Below are 20,257 nucleotides of genomic sequence, written 5' to 3'. Positions count from 1 at the left end.
TGGTGCTATGCACCAGTTGTTGACGCAGATGTCACAGAGCATTGTGGAGAAATGTCATCAGGAAAATGTTCCATAGACTGATGAAACTGGAGACGTGCTCCACGGCTTCCACATAAACTCACAGTAAATGCAAAACGAGGCGTTTAATAGATGACGTTGAAAAAGAAAGTTTGTGAGGAGCTTGTTTATTTTGTCCTGTCAATCAAACATAAGGAACAGTCAGTCACTACTTTCATTAATCATGCAGTACAAAAGGAAAATCTAGAGCACTTAATAATAATAATAATAATAATAATAATAATTATTATTATTATTATTATTTATTATGCATTTATTTATTTGGTTTTTTGTTTTCTAAATAATTGTAATCTTTAGAAAGAAAAAAATATAAGAAAATTCAAAGAGAAAAATAATTGTACTTATTATAGATTTCCTTTTTTTATTCTACTTATTTCCTCCTCTGACCATTCCAGTTGGCATATCTGTATGATTCCCTCAAAGCGAACAAACCCAGCAGCGCTTAACTACCCCTGCCTTACTTTTGCTCCATTAAACCCTAGTTTAATGCTGACTGCTACAGCTGTTAGTATGCAGCGATTGAGGGCTTAAGAGAGTTTAGGCCAAGAAGTCTCTTACTGTCAACAATCTGAGCACTTGAGTCTGGAGGAGAGTACATTCATCTCTCTCTGTAAATAAGAGTGTTTTGATATTTGTGTTTCACAGGGACCAGGCCTCAGGCTCTCTCAGAGTGTCACATTTTACACTGCTGGAAAAAATTCCACTGTCTGTTTCACACCTAACCCTTAGATAAGAGGTTGGAGATCAAAAATGGGGTTTCATTCGATTTTATATAGCATTGTAAGAAACACAGCATTAATTTGTTAACTGCAGTGGACATGTTGTGTTTACAGATAATCTGTGTTGAAAGTTACAAGTCTTGGTGTAAAGGGATTAAACAGCATTGGTCTTGACTTCAGGCTGTTTATTTTTTCTTTCAAGGGAAATTGGCTGCTAGTCTGCGGATGTCATAGTCGCTGTTCCTGATAAGCAGCGTGTGATTGATTGATTTTTAGATTCACTTCTGACGTCTGGCAGCCATGCTTCTCCTTTTAATCTAAGATAAAAACAGGCTTCTGTCTTTTGTTTGCAGTGGTGAGGTTAGAGCCTTGAATTATTTGGCAATTTAATGTGACAGGCGATGGTGGCTTTTTTGTGTTAGATCAATGTGTTCAGATGGATATGAATGTCTTAAAAGTATTGCTTGAATTATAACAAAGCCTATTATACTTTAATGAAATTATCCCCTCACAAAATCTCCAGAGTTAGCCTCACACTTCCATCTCTCTTTCTCTGTCTGACTTTGATCTCTAGGTGTTTATTTGTTATATCCACCATTGCCAATTCAACAATTATGCAGACAAACGGGTGAAAATAAGCCCTGGTGCTGAATATTAGAGAGGAGATCAGATGAATTAGTATTTTGTAATTGCAAACTTACAAAAGCGATTCATAGATAGATGGATGGACGGACGGACGGAATGATTGATTGATTGATTGATTGATTGATTGACTGTCATTAATAGGCTCATTGAGATGTCCCAACTCGGATACTTGCCTGTATTCAGCAAAAATACAGAAGAAACATATTCTTATCAGGTGAGGGGAGTCCGAGGGAACACCAACCCTCGCTCCTGTCCTAATCTTGTTTGTCATTGCTAAATGAGCTGGCCCCGCTTAGTCTAATGAATTTACAACCTGATATCAGGAGGCCTAAGACTGGCAGGGGTCATAAAACAGGATGGGAAAAAAGCAGTAATTAACATTTATTAGCTGGCTTGTCATCTGTGCTGGTTGGTTGGGGAGTATGGATAATATTGCGGTGATCAATTAATTTTTAATCATCTCTAGAGAGATTATGGAGACTCCCTATGAACTCCAGACTGGCTGGAGTCTGTCAATAAACAGGGCATGGGTCATTCTGCAATGCGTCAAGTGTGTGTATGTGTAAACCAGACTACGTACTTATCAACACACACTTCTTGACTAATATGCTTTAACCAACTCCCTCCTGGTAGGCAATTACTTAGAACACATGCACACACCATTACAAGTTTTGGATTTTGATGACTTTCCCCTAAAACAACATCACATACAACCACTTAAAATATACTTGAAACAGATTTGGGACAACATCCCTTTTGAGTTTTACACACTAAAAAGACTGTGAACTGTACTTTGGTTGCAGGAAATTACTGTTGTTGAACATGGAGGCAGCTTTGGACCTTTCCCCCCTGCATTTAGTCTCCTGTGGCGTGTGAAGAAAGAGGCTAATGGGTAATAGATACCTGACTAATGCCCTTCTGAAGAAATAGAGATAGATGGACAAAAACCTAGGGAGAGAAAACTTGCGACTGAGTTATGAAGGTGTACCCGGGGGGTTAATTAATCGCAGGCACTTCTCATGCCAAGCGGTAGCTGATAGTTAAAAGTTAATACATTTATTGCCCGAGAAGTGCTCATCCATCAGGAGCAGTTTGTTTCCACGGCTCGGTGAAGGCACAGTGTGGGCTGGGCTGGATTTCCGATGATAAATGGAGTTGGTGTTGTTTATTTTGGTGCATGTAATTTCATGTGTTTATTTGCTGGGATTTAGGTGATGTTTGCGGACTAAAAAAAATCTGGTTTCTATCAAATTGGGGTGGAAGATATTCATAAATTGTAAAGGATCATATCAGGCTATTTATCTACCGTCATCATAGTCTCCATCATTTTTAACTCTCTTGGTCTCTTAGTGTTGTAAAGTATCCAGCTCGTCTGGAGGTTTGTAGTGTTAATGGCTCAAGGTCAGGGCCATAAAATGGGGGACAGAAAGGGTGGAAGCTGCTTCTTAGGGTGGTAAAGAATGGTTCAGAGCCTTAATGTGAGCCCTCATTCACAAGGTGAACAGGGCTTAACCCCAAATCCAGCTGTCAACAGCCTGCCACCATACACCGCTTAGCCCGTTTGGTTACTTTGTTTCACAGAAGTCTTCATTCGTAGTGTTTTCTTTGAAAACTATATCTCCCATCTCTAGAGATCCGCTAAGCGTTGACATGAGTGTGAAGGTAGATGCAGAATCCGAATTGCTCTTTGGCCACATGTCTTTAATTTTCAATGTTTTCTCACCGTTGGCGCTCCCTACAGGTGGTTAGCTGTAACTGCGGTTTATTTAGTGTCGGGTCTCAGAGGCTTGTGTGTGTGAGGAGGGGGTCATTTACCATGCTTTGGACCAGCCACCACCCTCCACCAGTCCTCAGCTGTGGGTCTGAGCCGTGCCACCTTCCTTGACACAATGGGGCCCTTTGACCACAGGGCAGATTGACACAAAGGGCCCTGCATGATGTACACCGTGGCACAATGCTATTGTTATCATACGCTACTGAAAGCAAAGACCTACTCCACTATTTGTTATTTTCAAGTGTCAAATGATTACATAAAAATCATTTGATTTCATCATTTGACTTTATAAAGACTTGGGGAATGTGTTTTATGACTGAAAGTAGAACACCACAGTAAGAAGCAGGAATATGTTTTAAAAATGTTTTTAGTGTTAAAACATTCCATGTGTAAACAAGTAATTTAAGCTCAATTTATGTATTTATCGGTAGTGTATTTTCTTTTATTTATTTGTTTATTACATAAGATTAAGCTTAATATGAAAAATTTCAACAGATCTTTTTCCAAAATCAAAAGAGAAAATGCAAAAAAAGAATGTCTTAATGCTCATTTACACCAAGAATGATAACTGTAAGGATACCTAACACAATAACTAGCATCCACACCTACATCCAATAATTTTCTGTTTATTTAAATGCAAGCTACTATTGTCATCTACTGCTTTAAATGCACTAGCTCTTTAAACTCGGTTAAATTCTGATTGGCCATCAATGTTTTTATTGTTCATCACCTGGAAAACAGTGTTCAGAGAGTGAATATTGGTCTTCAAATTCAAATTTCAAATTCAAATTCAAATTTTATTTGTCACATACATATACATACGTAGTACGACATGTAGTGAAATGTATTGTACGACTGTCCAACAAAACAAAATTAAGAAAAATCTGAAAAAAAAATTCTGTTTTGTTATCATTATAGTTCCCTATTTTCATAGAATTACAATGACTGTTAAAACTATTGTTAAGAGTTATCGTCATCGTTATCATTTTGGACTGAACGGATATATTCAAATATATATTGCAAAAGTATCTCAACCCATATTGTGTCATATCTGGATTGTATACAGTGTGAAAGTGTGTACATATCTATTTGTGTGCGTGTGCGTGTGCTTATGTGCATGATAAACGTATTGTTATGTGGCTGAGAGTGGCCTGTAATTCAGGCTCAGTGAACCTCCTCTCCTCGCTCGTGCCTCACCGGCCCCGGTAGACCTGTTGATGGGGCTGCTCTGTCAGCGCGCCACAGGAGTGATAAATGTCCCTTATCGGCATTGTCATTGTAATAGCCCCACAACAGGCCCGAGATGGGCGACTGGGCCAGAGTTATCGCCGCGCTCCTGCAGGGGAAGAATACACATCAAGCTGCCAATCACCCGGTCCGAAAATTGCTCTGAGATTTGAGTCCCCAGACAGCCAGCAGACTGCTAAAGCTCCCTCCCTCCCTCACTCGCTGCTATTACGCTGCTCCATTGCTTTATTTCACCCCTTTTTTAATGCTTAAACTCCTAAACACCACCATCTCCTGTCAGTTCCTTCACAAGGTTTTTTTTCTCTCTCTTTCTCGTACCGTCGCCCGTACTGCAAGGGGAAGACACAGGGGTGCTGAAGAAAAAGAGTAAAACGGGAGAGTGTTTTTTGTGTGTGTGAGGGAGAACGTGAGATGGAGGAAAAGTAGATGATAGAGGAGTGAAGAGGTTAGTGTGGGAACGCCAACAGAACCATTCTAGTCTCTTAATTTTCTATTGATCCTTGTGCTCCTACTTTGAGTATCAGCCCTCCCTCCTAACCTGTTCACTTTGGTGTCTCCTGCTCATGAGAGATGTTGAAGACGTTCCTTTTCTCTGCCTCCGTCATCTCTTTCCTCCTCTTTAATCACTTCTGCTAATGGCAAGTGAATTGAAAAGAATTACATAAATAGGCATACATAATGAAAGCTTATATTTTTATAGTTTTTATTATCTTAATATTTATTTAGTTTTTATTCATGTTTGCATAATGCATTTTGTGCATTATTTTTATAAATTTTATTATATATATTTTAATGTGTGTGTGTGTGTATGTGTCTGTGTGTGTGTGTGTGTGTGTGTAAATATGTAAATGTGTACTGTATATTATTATGTATATATATATATATATACACACACACACACACACGTGAATATATGCAATTTATAAATATCAATATGTTAGATGATTGCATTTCTAATCATTATTTTTACTTACTATAATAAAAAAAATATTGATATATTTATATCCCATTTTCAGATTTCCTCATAAATAAAAATAATGCAAAATTCAGTTGACGTGTTTGTAATGATGCTCACCAAAAACTTTTTCTTGCATTTTGTGCTTGGCAAATATTAATTATGGGTCCTGCTCATGGGCAAGCATATGGTGGGTGAATAATGCCCATAAGGTTAAAGGTTAAACAGCCATCTAACCACTCACATGCACACCATAGCCAAGGGGTAACATCCCCCTCTGCTGTTAGAAGTCATAACACACTCCTTATGAAAGCTGATGGAGAAGCTGGTGATGTTGGACCCTGGAGACTGACATGGATAAGATCATTGTGGTGTCCACTAGTGGCCAGCTAATGTTTGTGATGCAATCGGTCATGTCTGATTGAGCCGTTCTCATGGAGGCTCCAGGGGACCCTTGAGGACCCCATGGTCTCTTCGTATAGGGTGGCCTGAGGTTCGCCTGTTCTAAAACCCACTCCTCCAGATAACCATCTCCGTGCTCAGACCTCATTCCCACTATGGCCTTTATTAAACCATCCTGCCAACTCTGCCTGCTGAGAAGAGAAAAAGAAAGAGAGACTCTTAGAGAAGGTGAAAGCGAGAGCAGGGGATATATGCCAGCTAAAGATACAGATATGGCAGCACTGTGGGAGGATTAGCTGAGTGTCTCCTGTCGGTGACAAGACCTGATAACAGCCTGAGAGCTGTAATGGGCTCCGGCCTCACATGCAGGTGAGCTGTCAATCCATCATACTGACCTCCTGAAGAGATGAATTCATCTGTTCCTGAAGTCACTCTTCCCAAAGTTGAGCTGCATCCTAACAGTCTTTACATTTGGGAAATGCAGTGGCCTCAAAAAGTATTTGGATACTTGAGGTCCACTTAAAAATGTATGAAGGCTTTCCAAGTCTTACCAAGTGGCTTTTGTTTCATTTAAACATTTTTGTGTTTCACAAAAGAAAGTGAGGGAAAAGGGTAAAGGGAAGTGGTGTGTGGCCAAGTATGGTGACCCATACTCGGAATTTGTGCTCTGCATTTAACCCATCCAAGTGTACACACAGTAGTGAACATGCATTGCTGCGGTGCCCGGGGAGCAGTTGGGGGTTCGGTGCCTTGCTCAAGGGTCTCACCTTGGTCGTGGTATTGAGGGTGGAGAGAATGTGCGTTATTCACATCCCCACCTACAATCCATGCCGGACAGTGTTAATTTTGGCAGGCATTTTTGATTTAGTCTTAGTCTTTATCTTGAGACGAAAATGCTTAATAGTCTTAGTCACATTTTAGTCATTTGAGTCTTTCATAGTTTTAGTCTAGTTTTAATCGACGAAAAGTCATTGCATTTTTGTCAACTTTTATTCATTACTTTTAGTCAAACTGCAGTTACCAACATTTATTTTGGTAGCTATTATATATGTAGTATTCAAACAAAAATAGTCATTAATTCTTCTCTCTTTAGACCAAATCAATTAAGCTTAGTTATGAGAAATTTGAATCAAGGATTGAATTTGGAAAAACTGGAATAAATTTTCATTTTTTTGGTAGAGATATAAATTAAACTAATTTTTCAGATACAGTAGGTTTACTTAACAAGTATACATTTATTTAACATCTTTTGTTGTTAACATTTATGACAGATAATTATGAATGCTGTCCATTTAAGTCGGAAGGTATGTATGTAGTAGCCTACTGACATACATTCAGTTTTCACCCACCTGTTTAAGCTCACTTAAACCATAACGGACTGTATTTCCATGAGAGACATGTGGACTGCTGTGTGTGTATTTGAGCACTGAGAACTGATCGCGCGCTGTATGAGAACTGAAGAAGTGGAGCGTGCGCGAGAGAGATCACTTCTATCAGCGCGTTTCTGCCTATCGCACCTTCACTGACTTTAAGTTAATCGACAATGAATTGTGACTCCCGGGAAAAACGGGACGTCTGGTCACCCACTCCCTAACCCTTCGGTTGCTGAGGCCATTGTTTCAGATCGCTAGTTTGCGTTTTGGTAGGCTATCCGTCCACCGCGGCTGCCATACTGAGACTAGATATGCAAACGCCCCTTATCCAATGACAGAGACGCACATTTTGAAAGACAAGACAGTTAACTTAGCCTATAGGATGTATTTTGAATGTCCGGTAGTCCTCAAATAACATTTTAGTCCCGTCTCGTCTTGTTAATGAAGACGCGCATAAATTTTGTCATAGTTTTTATCATCAGATATTAGTTTTAGCTTGTCAACGTCTCGTCTTAGTCACAGAAAAAAGGTTCATTGACGAATATTTTTCGTCGTCGTCTTCGTCAACGAAATTAACACTGCTGCCAGACCTGAGACTCAAACCCACGACCTTCGGGTTACAAGTCCAACTCTCTATCCGTTAGGCCACAACTGCCCCTGTTTTTTTTTTAAAGGGTGAGTCGTACAGCTTTGAAACAACATGAAAATGAGTAAACTTTTTAATACTTTTTCTTAAATAGTTTTTGGGCCCCGCTGTATCTAAGGAAGGGTGAGGAAGTGAGAGAGTGAGTAACAGACTGACTGACAGAGAAGTGACAGGATAGAGTGATAGAGACCAGGCTGGGCAAGTCAGGCTGTGTGCAGTTGTGCTGCTGAGCTGAGGATAAATCACAGCCCATTTGTACTGAGAGACGTCTAACTAGCAGCACTCCAATTAGCCTTCTGCTCCACTGCCGTGACCCCGGTGCCATATTTCTGAGCCGAACTGCCTCTGACAGACTAGTACACACACATACACAAACAGATAGAAATGCTGGGATGTGTGTGACTGTTTTTTTTGTGAAGGTGTGATATTGTATGGGTAGATGTGCTCAACTGTGCTCTCTCTGGGGCCTTCTGTTTTTATTTTTGTTTTTTTATATTCCATTATTTTTAAATATTCCATATTTTTTAATATTCCATTATTCATTTTTTTAATAGTCCAATATTTTCCAATATATGGGTAGTGCATGCTCATTTCCTCTATTGCTCAGTTAAATCTTTAAACACTAATATTTAATAACAGAGTTAAAAGAAAATACATTTTTGTACCATACATTATAATGTTGTGATGCCTAAATTTACTTATAGCAAAATTATTGATTTTAGTGTTTTACTTTTAATGTATTCACACAAAATACAAAAACAATACAGTTCAAATGGTTTGGTAAGATTTTTTTTAAATGCTCACCAAGGCTTTATTTATTTGACCAAAAATACAGTAAAACAGTAGCATTTTGAAATATTTGTAAAATTTCAATTAAATGTTTTCTATTTTTATGTAATTCATTCCTGTGATGGCAAAGCTGAATTTTATTACTCCAGGCCATACTCGCTAAAAAACGCATCCTGGGCCCTATTTTTTTAAATGTAGGATGAATTTAATTTGTCCTTGCTGAATATAATTATTCATTTAAACTGAAAAAACTGTGTGTTTGCCTGTATTATGAGGAACAAATGCCTCTGCTTAAGCATACTAAATAAGTTTTAATTAAATTTGGAAGATACCATTAGGGGATAGAAAATATCATAGGTCAGTTGTGCTTTTGTGTTCAGGGCAGCGGGATAGATTTATTTCTCCCAATCTCTCCTGTGAAGCACAGACAGGTGCCGTGTTAACTGCTCTCAGAAAGTGAGAGGGCGAAGAAGGAGAGAGAGGGAGGCTTAGGCTCTAAATGGTTTGTGGAATGGATGTGTTAGCTCGTGTCAGCTCCTTGCTGTTGCTGACAGATGAGCAGGAGCTAGGAACAGGAAATCCCTGGCCCTAATGCCCAGAAGAGTGTGTGTTTATGTGTGTGTGGTATAGGTAGAGATAAATAGAGATGGTTGGTGTTGTCGTACTGCAGGGTTAGCCTCACAGCTCTCCGCTTTGGGCACAAGCTGCAGACAGGCAGACACAGGAGCGTCTCTGATGACAAATCAATCCATGTCTCACTTTCTCCATCCCTCAAACTCCGTCTACACCAGAGCTGGAGCAACTGCAGCAGGAGGGCGAGAGGAGCGCCGCACCGAGGGCTTAAAGCAGGCAACAGAGACCGAAACTTCCTTTAGGCTGCACTCCAACTGCCAAGTACATGAGAAAAGTGGCTTTTCGAACAGAAAATCAATTTACAGTCATTCAATACACTGAGCTGTCGCGGGTGAGATTACAGCATGTTCGCCCGGTTCCATATTCAAATCACAGCCTCGGAGCCAAAGACGGTTTCCGCACTGGGGCCGTGACTACACCTCGATGCTCAGCTCCATTGATCTGATCTACTGTGGAGGAGGCCAGCAGGTTAACACGTGTAAAAAGGAATATGTTTCAGGTGCTCTGGGTCGAAGGAGGGGGAAAGAGGTTAACCGTTACACGCGCTAACAAAATCTCCCCGGGAGTGTACGTGCCGCGTGCGAACAGTGAGCTCAGCGCAAGACCGTTTGGCGTATGCGGCAGTACTAGATATGATTGACGGTGACGGCTCACAGCACTTTCTCTTGTAACTTTCAAATCATTAAGCCTTTAGTGTATCAGGCGGCTCTTTTACGACTTTGCCTGGAAAGCTTTTTTTTTTTTTTTTGTCTTAGCTCACACAAATTGCTGAAGCAGGATGTATTGAGGATATTATTCATGCAGTCAGTCAGAGGCCACGCAGAGGCTAACTAAGACAGCAGGAAGCAGAAATACCAGTGTAAGATTACTGACACAGTGTCCTAACCAGACATGACATGATAAACTGTCAGAATGTTAAAGCCTGTTCTCACTGACAAGAGATTTCCATCAACAAAGCCACCAGAAGTCATTCATTTTTTAAGTTGGCATGAAATCAAAACTATCTATTTTCTAAATGCATCTTATTAAACTTTAGTGTGATAGCATTTTTTATTTTTTAGCTCTTCATTTGTGTTTTACACAAATGTACATGACAATACGAAAAAAAAGATCTGTTGTAACTTTCATTACATTGCAACTTGTTTAATCAGCAAGTTATAATTTGATGACTTCTCTACGGTGATGAATGCAAACTTCTCAAATTATTTAGTGTGCTTAAACCCAACAGTTTTCTTACAATCTTCCATCCAATCAACAACTGATGGGTCAGAAGTACCCACACTACATTTTTGATAATCCATTTTACATTTACATTTATGCATTTAGCAGACGCTTTTATCCAAAGCGACTTACATTGCATTCAAGTTACAGTTTTTACATTTTATCAGCTCTAGCTTTCCCTGGGAATCGAACCCATGACCTTGGCGTTGCTAGCGCCATGCTCTACTATTTCAGCTACAGGAAAGCTTTTTTGTCATGTACATTTTACACAAATGTACATGACAATACGAAAAAAAAAAGATCTGTTGTAACTTTCATTACATTGCAACTTAATGAAAGTTGAGGTGACATGAGTGACAAAGAACTTTATGCAAATGCACAACATCTGATTGGCTATTTTAATACTTTGTGCATTTTGACTTTCATTGTACACATAAAAACTTGACAGTTGACGTTAGTACACATGTTGGCCTCAGATGCTAATTAAACATCTATATTCACCCATGATATGAGGTTGTGCAGGAATGAAAATGAGTTGATATGGAGTGGGCAGGCAGTTTGTGTGAATATGAGTTGTCTGTGTTTATGCATTAGACATTGTGTGTGTGTGTGTGTGTGTGTGCATATGTAAGCGATGACAGGCAGGGGTGTTAACGCAGGCAGAAATGGGGGGCGGTCGGTTATGACAGTTCCTGAGAGGCTCTATTCAGATGGACCTGCAGCCCTGCTGTCTAAATTCAATTAACTCCACTGGCTGCTGTTCTGTCACCATTAGTGGTAATTAGTTAAAACATCAGAGTATAAACAGTAAATTGGCTCTGGTAATTAATTCCCCCTCACAAGCATATGAGAGCAGGAAGAGAGAGAGAACGTGAGAGGGGCACACCGACAGCGGTGTACTGATGAAAAGAAACCTGTAGAGGTTATTGGTGGCTTTGTGCTATCAATTATGGTTAGGCATTATTTAGGAAACAGTGCTCGTGTGTGTGTACAAACCCACTAATGGACAGGCATAAAGTAGGCAGCACATGGCATCAGTTACAAGCGTGAGCACTCAGCGTGCAATATATGCCATCTGGCCAAGCATGTCTCTTTTTTAAAATCTTTAGGTATATACTTTGCTACTTTAGTTTTTAGTATTAAATTAAATCTAATTATCAAAACACTTTTTTGAGGTTTTGTTAATGTATTTACATTTGTTCAAGGCCCACAAAATACTGCTTTACATTCATGCGTCAACATACTTCGAATGCACATTGTGTGAGTTTTATAGCAGAACTAGCTTTAGCTTTAGTATTATTAGAATTATCTTAACCATTCAATGTATTTGAAAAGTCTTTCATAACAGTATTAGCATTATCATTGTGTATTTTTTTGTTTTTTATTTTGTATTGAGTTTTATTGCAACATTAACTTTAGCATTCCATTCTAGCATTTCATGTGCATGTTTTCAGCTGGAAGATTTTTAGAGTGTTTCCTGTCAGATTTTAAATAGACATTTATTAAATATTAATGATTTACAGTGCATGTGAATTTAAAGATGTTTATCAGGTGATTGTGCGCAACAAATGTTTTCCAGATGAAGTTCTCTTTAAAAGACATCTTGGGGATATCTGAGTATGCTGAGCACATAAGGACTGCTGAAATGACCCTTGACCTTTTGGCCAAAACATTTTGAGCAGGTTCCTGGGTCGCCCTCATTCAGCTATGGGACACAAGTAGCACTGTATGTGTGTTAGCACTTTCACTGCAAATATAATTGGAGGCTAGGCGTTTTGGTCATTGATGAATGACCCTCAGTGAAAAACTTTCGCCCACGTGTGCAAGGCCCAGCGGGGATAACGTCCTCAGGGACTCAACACTGCCCACTCAGCAAACATAGCCCACCTGTTCAGACAAATACATGATTTCATAGAGCTGCACAAATCCATCCATATTTAAGCAGAGATGTGCCCTTTCCTGCCTCCTTTCAGTCACAAAGCCGGAGTTGTAATGGTCCTTACCCCTAGGGAGGAGCAGGAGGTGCTGGGACTGAGGCTTCTCGCCTTTTTTAAGGACTGTGGAGATATAGAAAGAGAGGGAGAGAAAGAGAGGCAGGCAGGCTGGCAAATCTAACCCTGCAGTGTCACCCTCATTTCCTGGGTCAGCGCCTGGGTAATGGTCTATTAATTTGCTCCATTTTCCCCTGTGAGGCAAAACTCAATCTCCAGCCGTTTCACTCTGCTGTGCCATCTACAAGGTGATTGATTGAATAAACAGCTGTCACTACTGTGAGCGCTCACACCCACCAACACAAGTCTTATCCTGAACACTATACTCTCGAACCATATACACACACCCACTTACCACAATAAGATGCCTTCTCAACACTATTCCCTCAAAGTAAACCCACACACTCTCCAAAGCAAGCTGCAGTCACTCTTAAATGCGTGCACACCATCTTACCCACAAATACACCAGGGTTGTGCAGCATTCAGAAATGAATTGAAAATGCACAGATTTGATTAAATTCCTGAATTTGAACTGAGGCAGCAAACATTCCAATTTAAATGCAAGGAAGTCTGTCAAGACAAATGATAAATGTACAATACTCTACACTAAGAGGTTGACAAGATTTTATAGACATTTTTGAAAGATGTGCTCACAAAGGCTGCATTTATTTGATCAAAAATACAGTAAAAAATAATAATATTATTACAATTCAAAATAGCTGTTTTCTATTTTAATATATTTTCAAATGTAATTTAAAATATTTTCGTGGAAATATTTTCAAATGTAATTTATTCCTGTGTTTGCAAAGCTGAATTTTTAGCATCCATTACACCAGTCACACAAACCTTTAGAAATCATTGTAATATGCTGATTTACTGCTCAAACAACATTTCTTCTTATTATTAATAATGTTGAATACAGTTGTTCTGCTTAATATTTTCGTGGAAACTGTGATGCATGCACAACCCTGCCATACAGACTAACGAAACAATTTCCCATCATGCCCTTTAAAAAGTCCTCAAAGTTGTTTGTGTGTTCGGTTAATCAAGTCGCTTCCCCTCTGATGAGCATAGTTATGAATCTGGCCCTAATAACTGGCTCGCATGACTACCAGCGCGTCTTTGCACGCCCCACACATATGCTAATAATACGCATCAAACCGACATCATCTTTAGCCAAACACTCCGCCCCACTGAGAGAGAATGACAGAGTGATACTGACACCAAACCACTCCCCTCGTCCCACTCCTCTCTCAGGTGCTGATTGCATTTGCCTTTTTAAATGTGACACCCTGAGTATGTGTGTGTGTGTGATCGGTAGCGTGAGGAGCTGCTGTTTAACAGCACAATGCATCACTGTCAGCGGTGATTGGCCTCCGTGCGCCGTTAGCACAGATGCCATCGCCGACGCTCGTCAGGTCCCAAACTGAAGATGACCTCGTTCCATTTCATCAGACGTCCTCTCGAATGAGGCGCGATGCCTCATTCCCTTCTTCTCTCATCCTCTCCCCTCTTCTTTTCACCTAACCCTGAGTAATCAGCCTAGAAACTGTCCAGCCTGCTTAGGGTTTCCTCTGCTCACTTACAATAAAGTAAAAAAAGCACACACACACACACACACAGATAGTCTGTGCTGGTCCCATTATCAGTGTAATTCCCCTCCTTTTGCGTATAAAGCACATATTTCCCATTATGGAGATGACTTGTAGCGGCTCACCTTGTTCTGATTTAGGGAGGAGGGGAGGTGAAAAAATGAAGGCTGACAGGCTCGCTGGATTTATTTGATTGCGCATACAAGGCAGTGTCATTTTCGAAGATGCAGAGTATAAAGAGATGCGTGTGTGTGTGGCCTTAAGGCAAGGAGAAGAAAAGAGAAGCCTCAAAAGGGAGGGGAAAAAAGGCCCTGAATCAAATCAAATTCCTCTTATCGGGCATTATTTGACGACGTTATCAGACAGCGTAATGTGGTTAAATTCGGTAAGAGGCTGAGAGATTTCACTGTTTACTGATGTTGGCGTGCTTAAGGGCAAGAGGAGAGAGAATGAGGTAGGCGTAAACACTTGATGAATACTGGGAAAACCTTTTTAACGCCGTGCTGGTATGAAATGGAGAACAAAGAATTCGTCAAGGTGATGATGACGAGAGGACAGGTTTTTGGGGGGTGGTGGGGACCTTCGATGGTCATGGTCAAAGTGAGCAACTAATTTAATTAGTGAAAGCACTAAATTTCGTGATCAGTACACTCTTAAAAATAAAGGTTCCAAAAGGGGGATTTCATAGTGATGCCATAGAAGAACCAGTTTAGTCAAAGAAGAACCAGTGGACAAACTTATGCTCAACTCTTTGTGGTCTTACATTTTATATTTTTTATTTCAGAGGCTTTTTATATTCAAATTTTATTAGCCTGCTGAAATTTTTTTTTAGACCGGCTTAAATGGGTGGTCTTAACTGTTTTTCTGACAATACTGGCTCAAGCTGCACACTGTTGCAGGTAGAATGCTGGGTGACAAGCAAAACCAGTATAAAAATGCCCAAAATGTAGTATATCCTAGTTATCAGGAATGGTTTTGACCAATCAAAAGCTTAGCTGGTCACCCGTTAAACTTGCTTAGCTGGTGATAGGCCAAAACCATTGCAGTCAAAATTAAAAATATGCATTAATTCCTCTAGAATAATAAAAGAATAATAACTTTTAAAAAAATTGTACTTTAGATCATCTTTTTGGTTTTGACCACCTGTTTGTCTAGACTAGCTTTTTACTTTAGTAAGTACCATTGCTAGCTGAACCATCCTAGCAGGTCTAAGGTGTTTTGTTGATCCAACAGGGCAGTTTATAAATGCATTTGTTCCTCTAATTGAAAAAAAATAACTTAAAAAGTAAAACGTAATTTACTTTCATTCCCGTTCAGGGCGGATGGTGCACCTGTGGGTGCATTGATCAGCTTTACAAGAAGCAGCACGGTTTGTTAGTGAATTTCGGAATTCCCAGGTGAGCCTGGCAGGTTGTATGAAGGGCAATCCTTTACCATCTCCATCTTGAGCTCAGCATGGGCACACTGTAAGCAAAAAGAGTTTTCAAAAGGCACATGGTCTCTGCCTGTGCCCATTAGTGGCAGCTTTGTTCTCTCGCCAGTACCTTAAATGCTCTCTGTTTTGTTCACAAAGCACACACTCACACACGTGGCACACACACCTACACTCAGAAACTTACTCCTGACTCCGAGCAAACCAGACGAAGACCATTAAACCCACCGAACGAGTGAATTTGCTGCAATTATGAGAGTAATGTTTAAAAGGTCAAGGTGGGACTTGCCCAAACAGTGATGTGTGTGGTGTTACTACCATTATAAATCTATAAAAGATGCCTGCGTACGTTATGTGTAAATTTTCTATGTAATCGTTTCAAGTATCTGCCGCGCCGAGTTTTATGGACACAGATATGTAAGCATGGAGAGTTTTTTTCTGCATTTGGAAGCACTTAAATAAATAGGCGCATGCTGTTTGAGTTATGCTGCGTGAGGCTAAATGAGAGGAGAGACAGACAGCTAACAGCCTCAGCCAGAGCTGCTGGTGGCGGGCTGCCAGCTACCAGGGGAGCTCGCGTTTGAGGTGGCTTCTGTGGAGCTCTTTTTCTGTCTTTTTTTACACAGCGGCTTGTAAAACAACATACGAAGAGTGTCAGAGGCAGCTAGAAGCAAACACTACATTGCCGCACAGCTAGTGGCCAAGTTAGCTTGAATCTGCCTTCTCCAAGGCAGCACATTTTGACGCTATTAAGATATTAGCATGCGCTAACTCAGCCGTCCAGTGTGTAATTGTGCTATCAGTGGGGTTAGCGAGAGGTTACCTTTGATGAAAGTGCTTTTAATAATTAGGGAACGTCTAACACTGAGAGAGGCCGCTGGCTCTGGCCCTCATTAGCTGTGCTATCAGAATAGAGGTCTGGGTGAGCGTATGTACTGTGATAAAGGTGTGCTATGGCTTAGAGAGGGGGAAAAGAGGGGATTTCTGAAAGCAGAGAGAGAACGAGAGAGATAGCAAAAGAGAGCCATCCATCTTGGCAAATTAGAGAAGATCAGGCCAGCACTCAGTCAGAGCTGTCACAGACATCTCTCTCTTTCCCCTTCTCTCTCACAGCATGGCATTTAGGTGAAAAATCTCAGCACTAAAAAGTTCTGTCAGTCCTATTTCCTTGTTATTGCCCCTCTCTGCGCACTGGTCTCGCCGGCCCTTCGGATTAAACGGAGTCCCCACCTTTCTCCACGCAGGGGTCCAGCGCAGGGGGGCATCCCACATTAATCATCTTTAACGCGCTGACAAGCAGCATGCGCCAAACCCCCTCCATGCCTCAGGATTTATCTCTCTGTCTTCTGCTAGCCATCACTCACTCCCTTAGAGAGAGAAAGAGGGGGAACAGAGAGATGGAGGAAAGAATAAGAAATGGACAAGAGGAATGGGACACTTTAGAGATCACATGTGGTCTGGTGCAGGGTGCTTTTTATTTTAGAAAAGAGTGATGACTATTGTGACACTGAATTGATAAAATGTGTTTTCTACCATTTTACTAAAGAAATTAGATATTTGAAAATATTTATCAGTAAAATAAGTGTTACAAAAACTACTAAAAATCATACAAAAGTATTATTTTAAATAAAAATAATGAAAAAAGTAATATTTAAAAAATAAAATAAATAAATACGTAAAATAAGTAATATTTTAAAATATTTCTCATTTATAAATCATCACAGCCATTTGGGAAACATTTGAAATATATTTTATATCTTTAAAATATCATGTCGAAAATCTGTTTATTTATTAATTATGTCTCTGTCTTTATTTCTTTACATATAAGGCATAGAATGAATGTACAAAAGTTGTAAGAAATATACAAAGTACAGCAAATTATGTAAAAATGATTGGAAATGTACAAAAGTTTGTGATATAAATAAATAATGAGTTTGTGAGGGTGTGTCCAAGGCTGGAGGACTGTGTTTGTGACCCTCCAGCCCTCACAGGGAAGACATGATTAATCACTGGCTGTCTCTATTAGTCAATCCTCTCTGGGGACGATGTGGACACCTACACCACACTGCATGCACACATAATGGGGCGGTCTATAGGAAAAACATTAGGCCTCCACACTAACACACACACACACAGATGTATGTGAAGCTTTGACATGGCCTCAGGTATTTGCAAGCCCATGTCCACTCACGAACACACACCCTTTCACTATATAGGCGTTCATCAGTCTATGCTCACAGACAGATGATTTAGTGTATGTTCTTTTGTGTGAATCCTCTCCGTTAATATCAAAGCTGCCAAATGACCAGCTCTCTGTTTGTGAGTGTGTGTGTGTGTGTGTGTGTGTGTGTGTGTGTGTGTGTGTGTGTTTTCAGGGAGACAAGTGACAGGAAGGTGGTTTAGGTCCCGACAAGCGCTTGACCAAACCATCATGACTCCATTACTGAGCCCATTGATTGTGTACGGATGAATTAAAGAGCCAGTTTCAAGAGGCACACACTCATTTTCTCTTCACACACGGACAGAGGGGCACACATACACACAATCACACGCTCTGTTAACAGATCCCATCATGCACACATAACAGAGTCAGAGTAACACTCTGTCAGTAAACCATCTGACATGTCAACAGACAAAAAAGGAAAGAAATAAATTAAATGCACAAGAAAATACAGTACATGCACTTACATTAGTGCTCATGTTGCTGTGTTTAAATAGTACATTTTAGATTTTACGTATGAACAATGTACACTGTAAAAAAAAAAAAAAAGTTGTCAACTTAATTCTCAATTTTAAGGCAACCAGCTTCAGCAGATTTTTGAGTTTTCTCAACTTGTTGTTTTAAGTTTATACAACAAAATGTTGAGAATCTCCTACAAAAATAAATTGAGAGAACTCACAAATCTGCTGAAGCTGGTTGCCTTAAATTTTTAAGTTGGCTCAACTTTTTTTTCTTTTTTTTTACAGTGTATAAACGTATGAGTAAAAACTCAAAAAGAATAAACAGAACTAAATGATATTGACTCTGTGTGAGCAGACTCGTGTGCCAGGTTGTGTGATTTCATGTTGCAAATGGCCACATAAGAGAAAGAGTTGGATTGAAGATTTATCTGCTTTAAAGAATGGGTCTGGACCTCTCTTTGTTTACTCTTGCAGACGATGATCGCTTTGGCACGACTCAAATTATCTTGTCAGGGCAATAAAGCTGACCGCTGCTGAAGAGAGGAGCAGAGAGAGGGAGAAAAGGAGATGTGGGTATACCGAATTACAAAAATAATATGTAAAAAAAAGAATATTCATGAAAGAAACCGTACAAAAAGTACATTTGTTTTATGTAAAATCAATATTTACACAAAAAAAAGAAAATCTAAAAAATATGACCAAAAATCGGCATTTTACCAAAGATGTAAGAAATTCTAAAATATTTAGAAAAAATTAATCAATTAAATTAATATTTAAATATATATATATTTTTACATTTCTAAATTTCTCTTTTATTTCTTTATGTATTTATATAGTATATTATTATTTATATTATTAGTAGTACATAATATATATACTGTATAATAATAATAATAAAACACATATATAAAGAAAGAAAGAGAGAGAAAGAAAGAAAGAAATAGGTGAGAGGAGATAAGACAGGGAAGAGCACGGAGAACAAATAAAGGGCCAGAAAATGAGAAATAGATGTGCAGGATGTTGCTGGACAGAGACTGGGAGGGAGGGAGGGGAGAGAGGGGCGAGCGAGAAAAGGGTGGTGAGAGAAACAGAGACACACAGAATTGTAATCGATTACCTATTTTTCAAAGTCACTTAAAGTGTCCAGAGTGTGGGGCCGTTAAGTAGTGGTGCTGGAGAATAGGGGATGGGTATGCGTAGGCACGCGTGACTGGGGAGAGGAGAGGGAGGAGGTGGAGAGATGTATGGGGGTGGGAGGGGGAATTTTGGGATGCTAACACTGACCCTTGCTAGCTCCTCACTGATGAATCTGTGCTCTTGCAGGAAGTAGTTCTGACAGGCCAATATGTGAGTGGAGGATATGTGCCCCCGGAGGGACTATGCCGCATGTATGCGTGTGTGTGTGTGTGTCAGTGTTTACATGTGTATGCGCGCATGTTTGTCTGCGTGAGTGTGTGTGTGCATAGACTGGACCGTTAGCGATCACCACCCTCTCAAATGGCGCACACATCATGTCAAGACAAACACAACACTGCCCTCTGAAGTCAAGGACAGGCTCATACTGAGCCCAGGGCTTTATGTAGAGAGAAGAACCAGGATTACAGCCCCGCTGCGTGTGTGTATGTGTGTGTTTGAACATCTGTTTGCAACCTGCCCTGAAGTTACCTCATCATCTCGAGAAAAGATGCTCACTAACCCCTACTGCAACAGATCAATAGCTGCCTCCCAGACATTACAACCGAACTGCAAAACACCAGGCGTTTGTTACAAACTTACACACTTTGATAATTGGACACTGCTGTGAAATGGATGGGGATTTTACATCTTTATGTCTGTTAACCCCATTAAATAAAATGTTATCAGAGAACTGAGAGTGTAAAATAGCAGGACATGACCACTATCTAAAACCGTTTATGTTATTTGAAGAAAGTGTATAAATCTTATTCGTAAATGATTTAGTATGTGCTCATCTCTGAGAATTTCCAAAGGTGTGATTTCCTCACTTCCTGTTTGTGTGTATATTTGCGCTTTGAGTTAGGTAAGCAGACTCACTATGTGACTTACAGCTGTAGTCTGT

At 39.9% G+C, this 20,257-nt stretch overlaps 1 protein-coding gene across 2 annotated transcripts in view; it reads left to right on the top strand.

Annotated features, from left to right (window-relative positions):
- The window catches only part of rnf220a (ring finger protein 220a), a gene marked incomplete at its 5' end in the record, with an annotated part of 115,338 nt that overhangs the window by 63,013 nt on the left and 32,068 nt on the right, over nt 1-20,257 (top strand). The window lies entirely within an intron of this gene.

The sequence above is a fragment of the Barbus barbus genome, assembly GCF_936440315.1.
Source record: "Barbus barbus genome assembly, chromosome: 26".
Lineage (NCBI taxonomy): Eukaryota > Metazoa > Chordata > Actinopteri > Cypriniformes > Cyprinidae > Barbus > Barbus barbus.
Note: the sequence above shows the minus strand (reverse complement) of the source record. Positions and strands in the feature narration are given on the sequence as shown.